At 40.3% G+C, this 18,963-nt stretch overlaps 1 pseudogene; it reads left to right on the forward strand.

Moving 5' to 3' along the window:
• Positions 1-9,827: 9,827 nt before the first annotated feature.
• Positions 9,828-10,864, forward strand: LOC118653647 (annotated as a pseudogene).
• The last annotated feature ends 8,099 nt before the right edge of the window (positions 10,865-18,963 follow it).

Raw genomic sequence — 18,963 nt, forward strand, 5'->3', positions numbered from 1 at the left:
GAGAGGGGGGAGAAAAATGATGGGAGAAATAAAGCAGAAGAACTGGAAGATGTAAAATTAAAGGTGATCTTGGCAAGACATTAAGGAGGTCCTCTTTCAGCCAAGCACAGCCTCCCCTCCAGATTTGCTTTCTTCTTCTTCAGATCCAGGGAAGCCTAAAAATAGTGAAGTCAGAAAACATAAAAGTGACACCTGAGGAGCACTGAAAGCAACCAAAACAGAACAAAGGCAAAAATACTTCCCCTATGGAAAAATATGGTCCTCTTTCTGACTGGTTTTATTCACTGAAGTGACAGCTCTGTAATTGTTATTTTTACATATTACTCTAACTGTACTCTGAAAACTTTCAATGCTGACATGATGGGATATGTATTGTGGTAGTCCCAGCACAAAGCATGACATTTAAAAATGGTAGGTGTTTAGGTAGTACATCTTTGTTGACTGAATGAACATTGTGAAAATGTTTTTGTTAAAGTGGAAGGGTATACTGAGGCAGAAGATGAAATATGAATTCTATGGCATATGTAATAACACTCATATTTCTAAAATTCTATCCCTTTGTTACCATATTTATTATTTCCTTCCTCCTGCCCTCCATGATTGTTTTAATCCTTATATGTTTTTATTGATTTTGAGAAGGAGAGAGAGAGAGAAACATCGATGTGAGAAACATCAATAGGTTGCCTCCAGTACCCATGCCAAATGGAGATTAAACCCACAACCTAGGTATCTGCCCTGACCAAGAGTTGAACCCACAACCTTTGGCACATGGGATGATATGCCAACCAATTGAACTGCCTGGCCAGGGCCCTAGGGCCCTCCATTATTTCTTTATTTCCTTCCCTTCCCTTCACTTGCCACACTTCTTTCTGCTCCCCCTTCATTTCCTTCTTTCCTTCCTTCCCCGCCTCCCTCCTTCCCTAACTCCCTTCCCATCTTCCTTCCTTCCTTCCTTCCTTTGGTCCTTCCTTTCTTTCTTTCCTTTACTCCCTCTATTTCTCCTCTCTCTTTTCTTCTGAAATTGAGAACTGAGGCTGAAAAGGGTTAAATGAAATTTCCAAGGTCACCCTTTAAGTGATGGCAGAGCTGAGACAAGGACAATTTCTTTTGTCACCCAAACCAGGTCTCTTTTTGCTACACTCTCCCTAGTTTAGATTTATGTACAATCCAAGACAGGCAAGCTGTCACCATGACACCGAATGACACTCCTCATTACTCTATGCATTGCTGTGAAATTATTACAGCTCAGGAAATCACTGGCACTTCACACTGCTGTGTCACAAGCATAGGAATTGCTTGACCGTGATGATCATTAAAAGGACAGACATGAGAGATCAGAAACAGGTTTTGTTAATAAGTGTGTGTTCACAATTACCATATGCATGGATTATCAACACAATAAGTATTTCCTAAAATTGCTCTGAATTTCAGTCATTATCTTGGGCATTGCTGCCCTTCAACTGTATCCTCACAACACCCAAATTAAAGTAAAAATATGAAAAATCTGTCAGTTCATAATTGTTTAAGGATACAATTCCATAAGTGTGCATGCAGCTTTTCCAGTCCAACCCATCTGTTATTTTGATATCATGTAGATATATCCACAATTATAATTTTATTTTTTTGTATTGCCAAGTGAATATTTCAGGAGGCAGAAGACTTGAATACCCTTAGGGCTTTGACAGCCTCTCAGTAACCTAGAAATAAGTTCTATAGTCAGAGTGCTATCCACTAATATTAAAACTAATAATAAATGCCTTACACTACTTCCCAGAGGATAATGAATGCAAATTAAATGACATTCGATGCATAGAGGAAGTTTTCCAAGGGTCAGTAAAAAGCACTATTCATTTTATTTTTAAAGTAGAGTGAGATGGTAATATTTGCTGAGGGAATAGGAAGCTCTAGGAGGAACTGACCAACTTTATTTCCCCTCATGTATATTCTGACTCTTCCCTAGAATTAATGAGCCCTGACTCTGCTCAGAAATAATGAATAATCACATCTGAAGTTCTACTAAAATTTTGCTCTTTGGTTGGCTTTTTTCCTCTTGCATTTATCTTTCATTTAAATTCATTTTCTTATATAAACTTAGCTTGTTAGAAATTGTGCTGTAGGGAGTCTGTTTAATTTTTTTATTATTTTACCTTTAGCAATGATTATTACTTGATGCAATTTAAAGGATTGGAAGGGAAGACCTGTAGGCTCGGAAGGTAATTTGGAGGCCACTAGTTTGTGAATCAGTTAAGTCCTTGGTAAGTGATAATCAAGAAAGCCAGAGCTATAAACAAGAAACATACAACTATTTTGTTGTTGTTTTGACCTAGAACCATGCGCTAGTTTTATTGGCTTTTCTAAAACATGATAAATGAGGTTAATATATTCTAAGTACTGGAACTTTAGAACAAAAGTTACATCTAAGTGAAAATATCTGGCCAATGTCCCTTTGTCTTTTTTCTCCCATCTGAAAGGAAGTGATAAAAATGCAAAAATGACCAAAAAAAGAGAAAGCAAAAAGAGTAGTAAAGTAGTTGCAGACAATTTATTCATATAATATGCCTTAGAAATTATTATTACTTGTAATAAAGAGAACATAGCAAAGTTGAATCTTAAGTATTGGAAGAGATACAATTCTAAAAGTCATTGTGAACCATGGGAAAGTTGAATGAGATGTTAGTGAAGGGTGGGTGGAACCAGCTTGTAGGATTTTTCTGGTTTTTTTTTTTTGTTTTTTTTGTTTTGTTTTGTTTTGTTTTTTTTTGGAGGGGGGTGTTCAACATGAAGTTATCCTGGGGGGAGCTAATGTGACATAAATCTCTACATCTGACTGGGTTTGGAAAATTACCTCTGAGCATACATGGAGGTTTCCTTTGACTAAACAGATGTGGGGCTTGTTAATACATTTTAATCAATGCTTTCCTAATAGGCATCCAGGATGGCTTCAGAGGTAGAACTATAATCCATGCGGAAAATACTAGAAACTCATTTCTCTTTGAATGGTATACTTGTCAGATTTAAATCAACTTTAAGTTAAACATTATTCCTCCCTAAAAGTCTAAGAACTTCTGAAAATGTTTTATATGTGAGGTCATATTGTGTTATTAAATGCTTTATCGCTTGTGAAGTTTTTGGTGTCCTATGATATTTAGCAATAAAATACATGTTAACTCACTAAATCACCTTTTGGTTTTGTTTTGCTTTTTGTTTGTGTGTGTGTGGCTTTTATTTATTGACTAAAAAGACATTGTTAGGCCACCTTGATAATCTCTCTTAGTTTTTTCATTTGGTAAATTGGGGTAGGGAAGTGGTATTTGGATTCCTTATTGATACAGTTGTGAGAATTTCATTATAAACCTTGACAAGCACATAGTAAGCATTCACAAAAAGTTAGCTATTATAATAATTATTCAGTATATAAAATTCATTTCCCTTATCTCAGTGCCTTGATCTTTATTATAAAACATGGAGATTTAAGAGTGATGTCAGCGATGGCAGAATAGAAACCCCCACCTCGTTCCCCACAGAGACACTGACTTAACAACAATACAGGGGTGGGCAAATGTAGGTTTACAGTTGTAGGTACTCGAAACACAGTTAATAAAGCTATTGTAATAATCATAATCTGAATGTCTTTTTCCATATGTACAACTATACCCTACCTTTGCCGACCCCTGTACATGGTCCATAAAGGCTTTATAGGTACTACAGAAACCAGTTAAGATGACTCAGTACCCCAGGAAAAGGCAAAGCTAAGAATAGCCACATTGAAATTGATAAGAAAAGTTGTTGCATTTCACCCACGATAGCCCTGCCCCTAAGCCAGCACAACTTGGTGTGACTGAAAGAAAATGTTCATTCTCCATTGGGAGGAAAGGGGAAGAGTGGAACATATAACCAATGTTCCAGTTTCTCAGTAGGCTTCCTCAGGGACTGGATTCTGTCACATCTGACTCAGAGTGCTTGTGGAGAACCAGCTTACTTTTAAAGCCTGGGGGCTGCTGAGAACAAAGAGCTTGGTGGCATGTTGTAGCACCAAAAAAACCTAGATAACTGAAATAGACACCAGATGGAATAAGAGATTACAAACTCCTAAAAAAGAAACTAGAAAATCCACATAGTTAGGAAATAACATCTACAGAGAAAACACACCCTCAGAAAATGTTTGAGAAGCTCTTAGAATCTCTATCCAGGTTGATTGGGGAAGGTCTTCTGAAAAAAAAGCCAGTCCATAAATATTGGAAGCAAGAAATTATAAGGTATATAAAGACACAGGGAAATATGACTCAATCAAAGAAATAAAATTACTCTCCAGAAATTGACCTTGAAGAAGTAGACATCTATGAATTAGTTGACAAAGAATTCAAAATAATTATCTATGGAAGCTCAATGAGCTTCTATAAAACAAACAAACAAACAAACAAAAACCCACAGAAAATAACATGCATTGGTGAGGATGTAGAGAAATCAGAAGACTTGTATACTGTTGATGAGAGAGTAAAATGGTGCAGCTGCTATGGAAAATAGGATGCAGGGTCCTCAAAATATTCAAAACAAAATTACCATATGATCTAGGAATGCTACTTCTAAGAATATAGCCAAAAGAATGGAAAATAGGATATCCAAGAGATATTTACATACCCATATTAACTGCAGCATTATTATCAACTAGAGGCCCAGTGCACAAATTGTTGATTTGTTGGTGATAGCCATTCTGACAGGTGTGAGGTGTATCTCTCTGATTAGTGACTTTGAGCGTTTTATCATGTGTCTCTTGGTGATCTGTATGTTCTCTTCGGAGAAGTGTCTATTTATGGTCTTTGCCCATTTTTTTAATGGGATTGTAGACACCACCAGCTTCTTTCATTATGTTTTTCTTTGCCTTCACTTTTGTGCAGTTTAGATGTGATATGGGTAGGTGTGGTTTTTTGGTTGTTGTTTTCTTTTTTTGTGTGGATGAAAGGGTCCACATGCTAGCCTGACAAGCTCAGGGAAGGCCTACATGGCAGTCTTGCAAACTCAGAAACTTAAGGTAACCACAAAGGATGGTCTGAAATTAAACTTTAATTAAAAGCAGTTATGGTAGGTAGTTATGTCTTAGGCCAGTATCTTCATCTTTACCTTAACTGAGCCTATCTGTCTTTTTGTATCTATGATAACATATCCTCGAAATGTCTAAGTAAGTTTCCGAACCCACCTATTGTGCCTGGGCGCCAGGACAGATACCACAAATTCCTTCATTGTTAAAATGTTAATTGTTGACTGTTGGCTATCCTGCACCCACCTACATATGTGTCTATCATTTTATTTTTTTATCCAATCCCAGAGTTTTCCCCACTTTGCTTTCTCCTGCCTCTCTAATCTATCACCAACAGATTTCATATAGCTTACCTATGTCCCCTCCTTTGACTGTAATGTTTAAAAATAGGTGAAAAAACCACCATCCTCTGGAGCATTATCCCAATCTGTTGAAATACTGCTTCCCAGCAATTGTGGACAGTTTGGCTCAAATAAACTCACAAAAGTTCTTTACAGGTTTGAATTTTTTTACATTAACAGTTTCATTTTTTGGTATCTATCGTGATTGTTGCTCTATAGGTAAGGTATAGAGCAACAATACCTTCAAGATTCCCAAATCTGTGGTTTGGTGTCTGTCAATAATTTTGAGAAGTTCTAGGCCATGAATATATTGAATATATCTTTTGTTCTGATATTCTAATTACATATAATTTACACCTTTTTATGTTGTACTCCTATTCTTGGATGTTCTATTCTGCTTATTTGTTATTTTTATCTTTGCATTTAAATTTGAGAAGTATCCATTACCTACTGATAAGCCATTGAAGGTTTTCTTCATTTCTGATACTGTATTTTTTTTATTTCAAGCATATACTTTTGATTGTTAGCATTTCTACCACTTTGCTTACTCTACCCATCTACATCATTCTTTCATATTGTCATTTTCCCCACTAGGTCTTTTAAAATATTAATCATAGATGTTTCAATTTCCCTCCTAATAATTCTAACACCTGTGTCCTATCTTCATCTGGTTCTGATGCTTGTTTTGTTTCATCAGACTGTTTTCCCTTGCCTTTTGGCATGCTTTTTAATTTGTGTTGAAAGCTGGATATGTCATATCAGGTAATAGGAACTGAGGTAAAGAGTGTGAATATTTATGTTAATATTGCTAAGGGTTTGCATGTGTTTAATGTTTTGCATAGCTATAAATGCCACAGATTTCAAACTCCTCTATTGTCCTGTGAGACAGGAAGACTAGAAGAAGCTGCAATGGAAGGAATTCCATTCTCCCAGCTGTGATAATACCCAAGAAAAGTCAATTTCCTACAGACTTTTGTTATGGAGAAGACTCAGAACATATTTCACAATAGTTACTCTTTTCTTTTCCTTGGCAGAGCAATGAAGGGATCTTACTTGAATTTCATTATGAAAGCCTAGCAAGGTTCCCAGAAATAAAGCCCACAAAAGTGGAGAGGCCTTCCTAAGACTGGCCCTCTAAGAATTTTTCACTCTCATGCTAATCTATATCCAGTCTCCATCTGTTCATCAAAGTTACTCTTTATATGTTCACACCGGTTTATGGTTCCATCAACATCTTCTCCAGATAAACAGATCTTAGTGAAAAGGAAAATGTGGGGGGAGAGGGGGGTGTTGCAACCTACTTCAGTATCTGGTTAAAACTGTAGTCTTACTTCCCCACTCTGACTGACTTGGGCGGATCTGCAGAGCATGCCCCCAAGGCCCCACCAAAACTGACTTGGACGGAGCTGCAGGGACCCTCAGGGGCCCGCCACAGGAGGAGATATATAGGTCAGAGCCTCCCCAGGAGTTCAATTCAGGCTTTGGATCCGGTATCCCCTGGACTAGCAGAACTGCGAAATGAAGGTTAAACTTCCCTCCCTCAGAGTGCTGACTGATTGTTCTCCAGTGCATTCTGCCACAACCTTAGCTGTGTCTCTCTGGATGTGCTTGTCTCTTCAGATGGGGTAGCAATTTGCCCTTTGAACTTAGTTGTCTGATGGGTCTGAGAAAAGTCATTAATTTTCAGTTTTTTAATTGTATTCTTGTAAGGATGGGAGCAATGACTTCCAAGCTCTTTATGTGCTTAAGCTAAAACTAGAAGTACATTTTCTATGTATAGCTTAAGCTACTATATACACAAAGTTTAAATACAACATTCATTCTAATTTATTCACAAAATTAATACTCAAAGTTAAAATATTTTTAGGAAGAAAGTTTTATGTCTAATAAGAATATATATGGCAGAGCTGAAATAAAACTAAGTTTGCACTAAATTTATGTCAGTGTAATTATATCTGGGTGAATTTGATTCCCAACCAACAGTTACATACCCCAGACCATGTATGAAAGATGTCACTGTACTCCACCAATACAGAGATTCACCAAGGTAAAACGACAAATGTCAAACCACAAAACTCAGGGAGCTGACCTTCATTTGGAGATAGACTAGTGAATAAAGAATATGACATATGTCATAAAGAAATATGAGTATGGTGTTACTGAAAGAATGAGGTGATCCTCACTATGAAAGTGCAATTTCAGAGTTAGTTTTCCATATATTTATTTATATTTTTGTTCTAAGCTCTTTGAAATGCACTCAGTAATGGAGTTTGTTCCCTGGAGACCATGTGACTTTGGAGGATGCCAGGTACATGTGTTATGAAGAGATCTGTACATAAATTGCATTAGCATCAGTGTTAATCCCCATTTCCCTCATCAGCTTACTGAAAACCACCTCTAATATTGACATTTCTCTATCTTATCTTCTTTCAAAGCACTTCATGGTCCAGTTTTGACAGGAATACACATATTTTATTCTCAAGAAAAGTACACAGAGTTGAGCTATCACAACCTTAAATTGTAAACGAAACAAAACAAAATAAAAGCAGTATAATTGTATCCCTGAACAACAGAATGTGATAGTCTCAGAAAGCAGAGATAGGCACTCTACAAAGAAAAATAGAATCACATGACTGGCACCAAGACATGGATTGCCTAGCAATGTTCTGTGATTAGCATTGATTAAATCAGCAGGCCCAGCGATGCCAAGGCATAAGGAAATCTCTGTACTCTTCTTTAAAAGATTGATTACTTATTTTTGGCTTTCAAAATTTGTACTCAATTATTTCCTTTTGCTTTTATATTGTTCTCCTGATCTCTATATGGATTGATATGTGAACCTCCTTTGCATTTTGACAATACATATAGACCGCTTGTTTACAGAAAAAAATGTTATAACTCTGAGCTACCTATTGGGACATTTAATAAAACTCATTTTTCCTATGCCTCTATTATTTTAATTTTCCTCTTCTCACACCTTCACCTCACAGACAATAGGAGCCTCACTTACCAACCCCACCAGGGATATTGATTTTTCCTGATAACTTATAGTAGTGTCTCTTCGTTTTTATACTGTCTAAAAGGCTGAGAAAAACTACAGCTTAAAAGAAAATACAGAAGCAATTCCATAATTTAAAGTGGACTTATAACATCTTATATTTATTCTTTAGGGTACCACTATTTGTTATTTTTTGCTAGGCCAAAGAAATGAGACAGGGAGCTATGTGCTCAAGTGGATGACTTATCAGGGTCATCTTTAGAGATAGCAGAAGGTTTGTGACTGTTCATGCTGAAGTCTGCTGCTAAATAAGCCATATCCCTCTCCTGCTCTCTCTTCTTACTGCCCTGTCATGAAGGCTGTAGAACATTTTAAGGGACCAGAGGTTCTTATAATTCCCAGCACAGTGTATTCCTCGACCCATATGTTCACAATCTTAAATGGTCTTTAAAATGTCTCTGTGCTTCTGGCTTCCCTTTTATAAATGCTATAACATGAAATGTGAATGACTCCCAAGGCAGGCCCTTGGCCTGGCCTTGCAAGCACTGGCTAGTCAACTAGTGTAGTTGCAGCAGGGCCTGATGCTGGCAATTGTGATTCAGTGTTCAAAGCTGTCACACCTAAGCTCGGTCTCTCCATCCATAAACACACTAGACACAGTGACACAGTAAAAGACTAGAAAATAAATCTTTACTTGTCAGTTGAAGGGAGGCATATTTATCTCTTCCTTTATTAAAGGATCATGCTTAGTAGCCATGAAAATGAAACCTTAAATTTCTAGTTCTTTATGCTTTGTCACATAGCCCATGTATAAGATGAGTTTACCATGTGATTTGTCTCTCACTGAGAAGCATGTCTCCCAGACAAAAACCGAGCAGCCTGGCAGAAGCTCTCCACTGTGCCAGGTGTTGTTAGGAACAGGCCCAGCTCTGCAGTGGACTCACTCCTGTTCTGTGGAGATGAGAGTTTCCAATTTCTGTGTCTACATATGCTCCCTAGATCCATCAAGGCATATATGAGGTAGATTTGAAGGGCGCTTGGGAACCAACATTAGCCTAAAGCCTCAGAATATGCTGTCTCTACCTGAGTGATTTTGTTAGTAAAAAGTTTTGGGGAGAGAGAGCACATGTAAAAAGCAGAAGCTGAACCTACCGAATGCTCACTGGTTGTTTTAATATATCCATGTGAGAATAAACTAATGAATTTATGGATTATTGGTATACATACTGCCTGAAAATCCCTTGAGTCTTTCGGAGGCCATAAAAATGAGAGTGCCAAATGATCCACTTATTTCTTCCATTTAGCATTCATGGATCGTCCAAAACACAATGTCCAATGCCCTAGACAACACAAATAAAATATTAAACACAACTTCTTGGACCATAGTGCTAGGCATCACAGGCCAGACTGCCAAGGTGCAGAAGCAGCTGGTCGGCTGGCTGCCTTAGGGGCTATGGCTGCCACAGTGCTGGGAGCTACTGAAAGGATTTTAAAAACAGGAGAGGCAGTTTAGGGAAGGGGGGTCCATGGAAGAGGAATGAGTACGTGATGGGCAGAGACAGCTCCAAGCCGCCAGGTTGTTTACAAGAATGTTACAAGATAAGGGGGAGAAGAAGAGGAGGGCACCAGCATTTATAATCCCATAAACAAAGAGACTCAGAGGTCTATATTTTTTTCTGAGAGAGAGAGAGAGAGAGAGAGAGAGAGAGAGAGAGAGAAAGAGAGAGGGGGGGTTCCCGATTTGGGGACCCTTCCCCAGGGGGAGCTTGTATATGTTTGCAATAAACTTTCACATTTTTGTTTAAAATCTTTTACTATGCAAATTTTATTCTTTAAACTTTATAGGACAAGAACTCACAATGAGGAGAGTCCACTTGCCATTCCGTATATCACTACTGTGCAAGCTCTGCACTCGCACTGCTGGCTTCTGGGACCTTGGCAGACACAGATTAGAGACACCTACCAGCAAGCTTCATTGTTGTCTTTTTGGAAACTCATTTCCATTAGAGCAGAACCTCTTCAAAAGGAGAAGAAGGTAGATCCTAACAAAGACCAAGCTGCTATGGGCCATTTGAAAAAGAGGAACAGATGACTAGAAAAGGCTGGCCAGGACCTAATTCCCACTGAAGATTTTATTATACCTGGAGGTTCTTGGACAAAGTGAGACATCAACCTTAAGTAGAGATCTCCTTTGAGGAGGCTGAGTGGAGAGCTTTGCTTCTAAAGAAGTGGTCGCTGTACAAGCAGGGAGAGAATGAGATGGAGAGGAAAGCCATCAAGTCCATGCTTGAGGCCCAGCAGGAAGTTCTGCACTAACTGCAACTCCTGTCCCAGGAGCTCTAAATGGAAGCCATCAAGCAGGACTTCCAGTCTGCTCCTCTTTGAGAGAGAAGGACCAGATTATACACACTGCTCTCCAACTACTAGCCCCCTGAAGGCCGGTATCATGACATTATCAAGGTGTACACACAAGTGGGGTCCAAGAGGTAGAGCCACAGGCAGCTGTCTAAACCTGCTGCTCTTGACAGCCAGAACAACCAGGGCTCAAGGCTGCTTGTCACAGAATTAGGCATGCTGAGAATAAATGTAAGTTTAATCAAGAAAAAAAAAAAGCCACTTCTTTAACACATGCTTAAGAAATACATAGTCAACTAGGAACTGGTATATGTTTGTCATAGCAAGTTGTAGATTCCAGTTTCATATGCAAGTTAATGCCCTGGGATTATTTTATTTCAAGTGCTTTTATTCATATAAAATTACATATTTGGCTCTTCCTCACCTCATTCCCAAATCTTAAGCTTATGTTATTTAAATCTGAAGAAAAAAATAAAAATAAGTAGAGACATTATGTTTGGTAAGCACTGTGTTAGAAACATAGACATCAGGAGAACTTGAGGCTTTGTCTTTTCCCACGGTGAGCTACAAATGGAGCATGTAGGCAATTCCACATATATCAAATTCAGACTATTTATCTAAAACACTCAGTGAATAGAGGCTATGGTATTTTTTTGGCTTGAATTCTTCATACTATTTCCTCCACTTTCCAGCTGGCTTTTCATAAATAGAACCAATCTAAATTTCTGAAAGAAATTTCTTTGCCCCAAAGTATATCCTCCATGATCACTGCTTCCATTGTGACTGTTGTAATACATAAGGGCTAGAATGGCTGATTGGAGACATATTGTTAAAAACAGGTTGGCAAAGGGAGATATACATGGTGGAAGAGCCAGTGAGTAAGATGCTGCTCTCATTTAAGTAGGTTGAACTCAGACTTAATGAAGGGCTTTAGCTCTGACCGGTTTGGCTCAGTGGATAGAGCATCAGCCTGCGGACTGAAAGGTTCCAGGTTCGATTCCAGTCAAGGGCATGTACCTTGGTTGCAGGCACATCCCTAGTGAGGGGTGTGCAGGAGGCAGCTGATCGATGTTTCTCTATCATCGATGTTTCTAACTCTCTATCCTCTCCCTTCCTGTCTGTAAAAATTCAATAAAATGTTTTTTTAAAAAAATAAGGGCTTTAGAAAAGAGCAGAGATACCCAGAGAACTGACAAGCCTGACATTTGGTGATATGAAGGAAGAAAAGGATGATCTTTTTTAAAATGGCACCATACTTATATGCTTCCAGCTAAGATATTAACAGGACTGAATTTACCCTTTCACATAAAACAACTAAAAAAACTGGTCAAAATATATGAAAAACTAGTTTTCAAGGAATCATGCAATGAGAGACAGAGATTGCTAAAATTTGTAAAACAAACTGATCAACCTATTTTTTAAAATATATTTTTATTGATTTCAGAGAGGAAGAGAGAGGGAGAGAGAGATAGAAATATCAATGATGAAAGAGAATAATTGATCAGCTGCCTCCTGCAAACTCCCTACTGGGATCAAGCCCGCAACCCAGGAATGTGTCCTTGACCAGAATCGAACCTGGGACCCTTCAGTTCTCAGGCTAATGCTCTACCCACTGAGCCAAACAGACTAGGGCTCAACCTAACTATCAATGAGATGGATGGGGTAAATATGATTAGAAAGTGGCAACAGAGGATTTGCAAGATGGCATCTAGCAGAACAGTGGTGAGGAAGAGGGTGTGAGCGAGTGAGGGAGTGAAAGGAAATGTGTGGTGTGGGCGTGTGTGAGTGAGGGACAGATATATCCTGTGGGAGTCTCATGGACTGGCAGACCAAGCTCTCCTGGATGGGAAGACCCTTCCATAGCTGCAGGGACTCCCCGGGCTGCGGGGCTGGGGCATGGAGCCCACGCCATCTTGAAGGAGAGAGCGGCCTTACCACCACCCAGACTGGTCTTGGACACTGCCCAGGATCCTAAATCTACTTCAGCCAAAAGTCCTGCTGCCTTGCCTGCAGACCTGCAGACCCCAGAATGTCCACCTCCAAGGGTGCTCAGCTCCCTTAGCAGAAACTGAGACTTCCTCCTCCCCAGCAGCTGGTGTCTGGACACCGCGGTCTTGTGACTCCCTCGCAGCCAGCATCTGGACATTGGTGAGCTACTAAGGGCTCACATATCCAGACAAGGTTGCATAGTTTCAGCCACAGACACCAAGATTCCCACATCTCCAGCTGCTGGCTCATGGAACCCCTCAACATTCACAAAGTGAAATCACCCTGGCCAGAGTCCTGCTGACTTATCTGCATACTATGGGACAACTGCTTCCCTCTGTCATTGGCTCCGGGACCTTCACAGTGATTTGCAGAGTGATGCTACCCCAGCAAGAATCACACAACGCCAGCCACAGTCACACTACCTGAGCCTCAGGCCCCAACACTTTATCCCAGGCCATGGAATCTGGGATCTTACAGTGAGCACACGCCAGTGAGACCTCAGGCAATCCTTTCCACAAGAGCTGGAACCACGAGCACATCCACAACAGTTTGCATGATGAGGGTTGGAGTGAATGTCGTCAGACAACCAGTGACAAGATTTCATCCAAGAATGAGAAACAAACATTCGTGAACCCAAATAGAGAACCACATCAGAGAACCCAAATAGCTCAAGTAGGAGGCTCCACTAGAACACCAATCTCAGGAGATCTGAGAGACTGTACCACTGAGTCCCAAAAATCACCAAATATATAGGACCACACCCAAAAGAACCAGGGTATCAAACAGTTGGATCTAAGACATAGAAATAATTAAAACATTACAGCAAAAATGGGGAGATAAAGAAACAATCCTAAAAGGAAAGAAAAAGAGGAATCACCGGGAAAGGAATGAAATTAAATGGAGACAAGTAATTGGTCAGAAAAAGAATTCAGAGTAATGGTTATAAGGATGCTCAAATGTCTGGATGACAAATGCGCACAACTCAATGAGAATTACAAGGAGCTGAATGAGAATGTCACCAACATGAAAAGGAATAAAAAGGATATGAAAAATGACATAGCTGGATAAAGAACACAATGAAAGGCTTCAACAGTAGACTAGAAGAAGATGATCACCGCATCAATGAATTAGAAGACAAGGTAGAAAAAAATACCCAAGCAGAGCAGCAACTGGAAAATAAAACTTAAAAAGCAGGAGGAGAGCCTAAGGGAGCTTTGGGACAATATGAAACAAAACAACATTCATATAATAGGGTGACCAGAAGGAGAGGAAGCTGAGCAAGGAATAGAAAACCTATTGGAAGAAATAATGACAGAAAACTTCCCTGATTTGGGGAAGAAAAAAGTCACACAAGTCCAAGAAGCACATAGAGTCCCAAACAAGATGAACCCAAAAAGACCGACACCAAGACACATCATAATTAAATTTGCAAACACCAACAACAAAGTAAGAATCTTAAAGGCTGCCACAGAGAGACAGAAAGCTATCTACAAGGGATCTCCTATTAGACTACCAACTGATTTTTCAACAGAAACACATCAGGTCAGAAGGGAATGGAATGAAATATACAAAGTGATGCAAAGCAAGGGACTGATTCCAAGAATACTATACCCAGCAAGGCTATCATTCAAAATTGAAGGTGGAATCAGAAGCTTCACAGACAAAAAAAAGGCTAAGGGAGTTTATTACCACCAAGCCAGCAATAAAAGAAATGCTAAAGAGCTTCTAAGAAGATAAGTAGTGGAGAACCAAGATGTCGGCATAGGTTAACGCCGGAGTTTGCTGCCTTGAACAACTACTTCAAAAGTGAAACTAAAAAACAGAACGGACATCACCCAGAACCACAGGAACGCTGGCTGAGTGGAAGTCCTACAACTAGGAGGAAAGAGAAATGCATACGGACACTCAGAGGAGGTGCAGTGCTGAAGTCAAATTCTGAGGTGCGGAGTGCGCGGAGCGGGCTGGCAGCGGAGGGCACGGTTGGCATTTTCAATCGGGAGGGAGTCACAGACTCTGAGCTCCAGATACGGGCGAGTCTTTAGGGACCCAGACTCAAACGGGAGAAGCGGGACTGTCTGGCATCGGTCAGAGCGAGTGCAGCTTTCTCTCCGAGGTTTGCAGCGGGTGCTGGAACTCAGAGAGGCAGAGCCCCTGGGGACAGGACTGAGAGCCGCCATAACTGCTCTCTCTGGCCCACCCTGTTGATCCTGTGCGACCCGCCCCGCCCAAGCCCTGCACAGAGGCATTTGCCAGATAGCCTCAGGCAAACACCAGATTAGCACCTCCCTAGAGGACAGAAGTTCTCTCACTGCAGACACAGCTGATTCTCACAGCCACTTGGCATGGAGGTCAAACCCTCCCTGGTATTAGCTACAACAATCAAGGTTTAACTATAAGACTGCGCACAAAGACCACTAGGGGGTGCACCAAGGAAGCATAACAAAATGCGGAGACAAAGAAACAGGACAAAATTGTCAATGGAAGATATAGAGTTCAGAACCACACTTTTAAGGTCTCTCAAGAACTGTTTAGAAGCCGCCGATAAACTTAATGAGATCTACAAGAAAACTAATGAGACCCTCGATGTTATATTGGGGAACCAACTAGAAATTAAGCATACACGGACTGAAATAACAAATATTATACAGACTCCCGACAGCAGACCAGAGGAGCGCAAGAATCAAGTCAATGATTTGAAATGCGAGGAAGCAAAAAACACCCAACCAGAAAAGCAAAATGAAAAAAGAATCCAAAAATGCAAGGATAGTGTAAGGAGCCTCTGGGACAGCTTCAAGCGTACCAACATCAGAATTATAGGGGTGCCAGAAGATGAGAGAGAGCAAGATATTGAAAACCTATTTGAAGAAATAATGACAGAAAACTTCCCCCACCTGGTGAAAGAAATGGACTTACAGGTCCAAGAAGCGCGGAGAACCCCAAACAAAAGGAATCCAAATAGGACCACACCAAGACACATCATAATTAAAATGCCAAGAGCAAAAGACAAAGAGAGACTCTTAAAAGCAGCAAGAGAAAGAAACTCAGTTACCTACAAGGGAATACCCATACGACTGTTAGCTGATTTCTCAACAGAAACTTTGCAGGCCAGAAGGGAGTGGCAAGAAATAGTCAAAGTGATGAATACCAAGAACCTACAACCAAGATTACTTTATCCAGCAAAGCTATCATTCAGAATTGAAGGTCAGATAAAGAGCTTCACAGATAAGGAAAAGCTAAAGGAGTTCATCACCACCAAACCAGGATTATATGAAATGCTGAAAGGTATCCTTTAAGAAGAGGAAGAGGAAGAAAAAGGTAAAGATACAAATTATGAACAACAAATATGCATCTATCAACAAGTGAATCTAAGAATCAAGTGAATAAATAATCTGATGAACAGAATGAACTGGTGATTATAATAGAATCAGGGACATAGAAAAGGAATGGACTGACTATTCTTGGGGGGGAAAAGGGTGTGGGAGATGTGGGAAGAGACTGGACAAAAATCGTGCACCTATGGATGAGGACAGTGGGTGGGGAGTGAGGGCGGAGGGTGGGGCGGGAACTGGGAGGAGGGGAGTTATGGGGGAAAAAAAGAGGAACAAATGTAATAATCTGAACAATAAAGATTTAATTAAAAAAAAAGAAATGCTAAAGAGACTGTTGTAAAGAGTAGAAAGGGAAGAAGGAACACAGGCACAAAAAATAAAAATGGCTACAAACAAGTACCTATCTATATATAAAAAAGGCTAATATGCTAAGTGTCCCTCCCTCCATCTGACTGGACCCTATGAAATGCACTGACTACGAGGAGACAGATACTTAATGCAGGAGCTGCCGAGCTATAGTAACTTGGCAGCAGTGGTTCTCGGGTGACACACCCCAAAACCATAGGGGAGGGAGCCCAATTCCTCACCGGCCTGCATGACTCCGCCTTCGGCCATGGCTTATGTTGTTGCTGGGGCACTGTCGGCCCTGAATCTGGTTTATTGCACATTTCTGTTTGCGTTCCACACCCTATATGACAGCAACTTTGCAGAGTGCCCTCTCACACACAGGAACCCCTCGGGGGATGTCAGACAGCCGGTTTTGGCCCGATCCCATAGATCAGGCAGAGGGACACCACCTGCAGGAGGGACCCCGCTTACTCTGCAAATGCTGAGGGACCACAGGAGGTTGGCTCCAGGGCATGTCTGGCCTGTCTCATCCAGTCCCACCCCAACACCACCTTCTAATTAATTTCCTTTCAATGTGTATGAATCCATGCACTGGGTCAATAATAACCTTAAATGTACATGGACTAAATGCTCCAATCAAAAGACATAGGGTAGCTAAATGGATAAGAAAACATGACCCATATATTGCTGTCTACAAGAGACTCACCGCAGAACAAAGGACTCACACAGACTGATAGTGAAGGGATGGGAGAAAAATGTTCAGACAAATGGAAATGAAAAAAAAAAAGCTGGGGTAGCAATACTTATATCTGACTAAATAGACATTAAAGTGAAGGTCAAAACAAGAGATAAGGAGGGCCATTTCATAATACTAAAGGGAGCAATTCAACAAAAGGATTTAACTCTGGTAAACATATATGCACCCAATACAGGAACACCCAAATACATAAAAAAACTTCTGGAAGATATCAAGGGAGAGATTGACAGCAATACAATCATAGTAGGGGGCCTTAATACCCCATTGACACCACTGGATAAATCCTCTAAACAAAAAATCAGCAAAGAAACAGCAATGCTAAATGAATCACTGGATCAGATGGAATTAATTCACATCTTCAGAACATTTAATCACAAAGCAACAGATTATATATTCTTCTCAAGTACACATGGGAAGTTTTCAATGGTAGACCACATGTTGGGACACAGGCAAACCCTCTTCAAACTCAAGAAGATAGCATCTTCTCAGATCACAATGGCATAAAATTAGAAATCAACTACAATAAAAACAGTGAAAAAAAATCAAGCACTTGGAGACTAAATAGCATGCTATTAAAAAAATGATTGGGTTACCAAAGAGATCAAAGAAGAAATAAAAAGCACCATGGAAACAAATAACAATAAAAACACAACAATCCAAAATCTATGGGACACTGTGAAAGCAGTCTTGAGAGGGAAGTTCATAGTTCTACAGGCCTAACTCAAAAAACAAGAAAAAAATGGTAATTAATTATCTAACCCTGAAACTTAAAGAATTAGAAAAAGAGCAACAAGAAAAGCCCAGAGTAAGCAGAAGGAAGGACATAATAAAGCCCAGAGCAGAAATAAATGACAGAGAGACCAAAAAAAAATCAATACAAGAGATCAATAAAACCAAGAGCTGGTTCTTTGAAAGGATAAACAAGATTGATGAACCTTTAGCCAGGCTCACCAAGGAACAAAGAGAGAGGACCCAAATAAACAAAATTAGAAATGAAAGAGGTGAAATAACAACCACAGAAATACAAAAGATTGTAAAAAATACTATGAACAACTCTATTCCAACAAACTGGACAACTTAGACCAAATGGATATATTCCTAGAAAAATATTATCTTCCAAATCTCAATCAGGAAGAATCAAAAAACCTGAATAGGCTGATAACTATGGATGAAATTGAAGCAGTAATAAAAACAACTTCCAGCAAACAAAAGCCTTGGGCTTCAGACATCCTTAGTGCTGCCGCGGAGGTAGGAGAGGCTGCCGCCACCGTCGCTGCACTCACCAGCCATGAGCCTGGCTTCTGGCTGAGGAGCGCCCCCCACCATGGGAGCACACTGACCATGAGGGGGAAGCTTCTGCATTGAGCATCTACCCCCTAGTGGTCAGTGCATATCATAGCAATCGGTCGTTCCACCATTCAGTCTATTTGCATATTAGCCTTTTATGCCTGGGGGTTGGGCCAAAACCGGTTCTCCGACATCCCCCAAGGGTCCCAGATTGCGAGAGGGTGCAGGCCAAGGTGAGAGACCCCACTGGTACATGATTGGGGTTGGGGAGGGATGCAGAAGGTTGGCCACCGGGGAGGGACCACAGGAGGGCTCCAGGGCATGTCTAGCCCATCTTTCTCAGTCTCGATTGGCCGGACCCCAGCAGTAAGTTAACATACCAGTCAGAGCGTCTGCCCCTTGGTGGTCAGTGCATGTTATAATGACTGGTTGACCAGTTGACTGTCTGCCCCCTGGTGGTCAGTGCACATCATCACAAACTGTTGAGCAGCCTTAGCATATTATTAGCATACTAGGGGCCCGGT

This window comes from Myotis myotis, unplaced genomic scaffold (genome assembly GCF_014108235.1).
Source record: "Myotis myotis isolate mMyoMyo1 unplaced genomic scaffold, mMyoMyo1.p scaffold_m19_p_4, whole genome shotgun sequence".
Taxonomy (NCBI): domain Eukaryota; kingdom Metazoa; phylum Chordata; class Mammalia; order Chiroptera; family Vespertilionidae; genus Myotis; species Myotis myotis.